Genomic DNA, 4,336 nt, shown 5'->3' with positions numbered 1-4,336 from the left:
GTGATTGGCTGCTTAGAAATTAATTGTTAACGAGCAGTTGGACAGGTGTACCTAATAAAGTGGCCGGTGAGTGTATATGTCGTCACCTGTGTGCTAGTCTCGCATTGCCAGACCTTCTCCACTTTACACCAAATCCCAATTGACACGGGCGACATAGATACTCCACAGTCACAACATTACCTGCTGAGGACTGGAGACTGTTTACTTTGTTTATTCACAATGTCTCTGTGTCTTTAATACACAAACAGCAACCTCCCCAGTGCTGAGACAGTTGTCCCACTGCTACAACAATGTGACAATAAATACAGATTTAGGATTAAGATCTTGCATTATTGCCATCCCAAATTTCTCCTAAACCCAATGCTGTACGTAGTCATGAGGGAACAGAGCGACATACATATTTGGACTTATTTTACACATAGTTGCTCTCCCTGGGCTGCAGCCTAAAATAATAACACTAAGTGCTCTGCTTATACAGATTCATTGGGGAAGAAAAGAATAAGAGGGTATATGTGACTGATGCTACAACATGCTTGACTTTGCTGTAGTTTGCCTAAAACAACAGCGTCAAACTCAACTTCACTAAGGGCAACACTGGAAAATAAGAATCACATCAGGGCCGAGGCATGTAGAGTTTATTGCCAAATATCCTTGTCTGTATTTCTGAATGTTTTTTTTGCCGTTTGTAGCATTTTTCAGCATTTGTGTTGCTTTCTCTAGTGTTAATTTCGCCAGACTAGACAAGGCTAAATATGTTTGTCGTCAACCTTTTTTTCTATGACTAATTCCTAATTCCCACCGGTTGGGGAACGACGGCGGAGTCATTACGTTTCCATTACAGTCAATGTGTGTATATCCACTGACGGCAGAACGGCTGCCGGAGAGCTCCAAAGCAAATCAGCACACGGCAGATAGTGCGGGACAGGAAGTTGAGCACAGAAACAAAATAAAACATCCGGTTAATTTTCAAAATAAAATAGAGCAAGCTCACGGCGGATCATATTTCCCTGCACTGCACCTTGAAACCACAGCACCGAGGTGTTTCCCCTCTACTCCTCTGGATGGAAACATCTTGTTGTTGGTTCTGTGGTTCTATTCTACATTATTTATCGAAGTCTCGGGGGGTCTCGTGACTTCAGCTGTCAGTCAAGGCCGAGGCCGTTTAAAATCTCTCATCATTTTATGTCTACAATCGGCTCCACTTTTTTATCATGAGATAGAATATTCATGATGACTGAATGAGACTCCTTTAATATATGTAAGTTACCCACTGGTAGCCATCCGGATACATTAAAGCTCAATGATTTCTGTACAGTATGTTGAAGATTAAACCACATACTATAAATAATAAAGAATTATCCCTTCATTTTTTTCCCCCCATTCGGTCCAGTTTAATGCAATTCACTTTTATATGATATATGTAGCAGGGGTCCCTGCTCCATCTTTCTTTTAGTCAAGCTGTCCCTGGATTGACGATGTTGGAGACCCTTGCCTTAGAAGGTATTTTCCACAAATATGTTACAAAATATGTATTATGCGGCTTCTATTGTTACCAGATATCAATCAAATTAGACACCAATGGGAGATTTGAAGCCGTGTTTTAAGACAAAGCTTGAGCATCTATCATCAGAACACCAAATAATGGAATATTAATGTTTGTCTTTCCATTTTTCACCCTTCTGCATGTTAACATCACATTGGTGATGGTTTGTTATACTGAAAAACAGAAAAAATAGTCCTAGCCTCCACTGCCTGGTTATCTTCAAAACAATCATCTGCAAATTTCATTATCGGTTGAATTTTAAAAGCAACCATTTAAAGTTGGAAAATAGTCCAACCACTGGAGGAGTTCTGTACGTAGTGTCCAGGTACTGTGGAGTCTAGTACTGTACATGCAAGAGGGGTCAGTAAGTTTAGTGGATGGGTTAAAACCAAAGATGAGTGCCGGTGATTAGGAAGAAGAGTTGATAATTGCAGATGAGAGTCAGTCATTGAGTGTAAGAGCAGGTAGTCATGGATAAGAGGGGGAATTGGACCATAATGGATGGAGGACAGTGGCAGATTTGAAAAGCACTGAATAGTAACCATTACAAATGATACCACTGCAAAAAAGTCCAAATGCTATGGAGAAAATTTCCACAAGTGTTTTTGACAGAATCATATTTTTAATGTTTTGCCTCTCCACTTTTTTCTCCACGTATGTAAAAAGTGAAAGTTCAGGCAGTCAGCTTTCATTTTCGGGAAACTAATATCAGATCAACAGTTTAAAAATTACACAACACATTTTTGTATATGCTTTAGTATCTCACTGTATGTTTCAATTAGCTCCTAGTGGCAGTCCAGAAATGCTATGATTCCACATCTCCATTATAATATAGTCACAGCTATTAAGATGATTCAGATCATTAATGGATCATGAAGTAAAAAGAGATGTTCAGAGCAAAAAAAGGTGTCGTCTCGATATTGAACTGCATCCAAAAGAATGAAATCACAACGCTGGATATGAAAGATGGTTTAGACACGGTTATAATTGACAGCGAAGCTGAAAATGCACCACTTCATTTCTATTTAATTTCCTCTTGTGTACATCACCATAGCACCAAAAACAAAGACACTTACCTGGGACCTCCTCAAGGTTCATTCTGATTTTAATCCTTAAAAAGGTCCAATGTGTAGGAATTTCTTCTATCTAGCTTTGAGATCATTTATCGCCATCGATCATTCAACTCTCTCGTACCACGGAGTTCAGAGGACGTATTACAGCTACGGAAGCCTTCACGCTTCATAAAGTCGGTCTCTTGCTCTTTTCAATAGCCTTTTTTCTTTTTCTGGGGCCAATAAGAAAACTCCTGTTCCTGAAATTTGGATTATTAATATGTGTGGTACTCCATGTTTCCTTCTTCAAACTTGCCGGGGCGGGGAAGCAACGATACCCGTTAGCAGATAAGCAGCACCTTTGAGTTTCTCATGTTACAGTGAAAACGCGAATGGTGGAGCAGCATGTCCTGTATGTCCCTTACAGGCTAATGTATTTGAAGATGGCCCATGAATATGGAGCCCCAGTTCTTGCAAACGCAAATTCAAAATTTCAAGCAAAAAGGAATACTTGGAATTTATGGTAAATATTCATGAAAAAGTAAATTTGTGAGCCGACAACACAGATTTTGATAATAAACAACTAAATACGTTACACACTGGACCTTTAAAATATAAATGATTACATTTTTACAATCGTTTTTGTAAATTTTAAAAAAAGTTGCAATAAATAATGACTTTTCCATTTTTATGGAAGCATTTCATTTTCTAATTAGGCCGAGTTGCTCTTACTTGTCCTCCTGGTGGTTTTCCTCCCCCTCGCTGAGCTCCTCATCGTCCACCAAGTGGCCGAATGGCTCTGAGGAGATGGACACCATATTGGAGAGGATGAGGCGGCTGTCACTGCTGGCTGTCAACACCAGCTGGTCGTGGCTGTGGTTGTAGCGGACGCTCCACACCCTGGCCCAAAAACACACCAGACATGCATTTTAAGTGCTCATATTATTTTCCAGTTCATAATTGTGTTTAGAGGTAGTACCAGAATAGGTTTACATGGTTTAATTTTCAATAAACACCATATTTCTGTTGTCCTGCACCTTGCTGCAACTACTCTTTTCACCCTGTGTGTTGAGCTCTCTGTTTCAGCTACAGAGTGAGACATCTCACTTCTATTCCTTCTTTGTTGGGAGTCACACTTGCCCAGTACCTAGGTAAGGACTACTAGCCAGTCAGAAGCAGAGAATGAGGGTGTGCCACACTAGTAGCTAGACAAGCATTATAACGTGTGTTACACAGTGATGCACCTTCGTCATGGAAGTAAAAGCTGGACTACAATAGAGCAGTTTGGAGTAGTTTGTGAACAGTGTTTTCTGTTGGAGATGGAAAGTCCCTTGGGGGGGGGGGGGGACTTTGGGCTTTTACACGTTGTAAACCTATAACATGCACAAAAATATATGTAACGGAAATAAATGAAAGGGAAGAAGCCAAAGTGCATTTTATGAGCACTTTAACATTTAACAATGCAGCAATGTAGGGAGGTGATGTGCATTTTTAAATTCCTGCATGGATGTTTTAAAGCGTCCGCAGCCATGTATGTATCTTCCATTGTTCCAAACCAGCAGGAACCAAGCACTGAAGGCAGTGATAATACTATAGTAAGTAAAAGCACTCATGCATGTATGTTGATTCTGTATGTACGGCAAGACCACACAATGCTGAAATATACACGCACGCGCACACACACACACACACACACACACACACACACACACACACACACACACACACACACACACACACA

General features: G+C 40.3%; 1 protein-coding gene across 1 annotated transcript in view; it reads left to right on the top strand.

The window, feature by feature from the left end:
• Nucleotides 1-4,336, top strand: part of eipr1 (EARP complex and GARP complex interacting protein 1) — a 46,921-nt gene that overhangs the window by 41,538 nt on the left and 1,047 nt on the right. The gene's annotated exons all lie outside the window — the stretch shown is intronic.

This window comes from Etheostoma cragini, chromosome 20 (genome assembly GCF_013103735.1).
Source record: "Etheostoma cragini isolate CJK2018 chromosome 20, CSU_Ecrag_1.0, whole genome shotgun sequence".
In the NCBI taxonomy this organism is placed as follows: Eukaryota; Metazoa; Chordata; class Actinopteri; order Perciformes; family Percidae; genus Etheostoma; species Etheostoma cragini.
The sequence above is the reverse complement of the archived record's forward strand: the minus strand, read 5'-3'. Positions and strand labels throughout refer to the sequence as shown.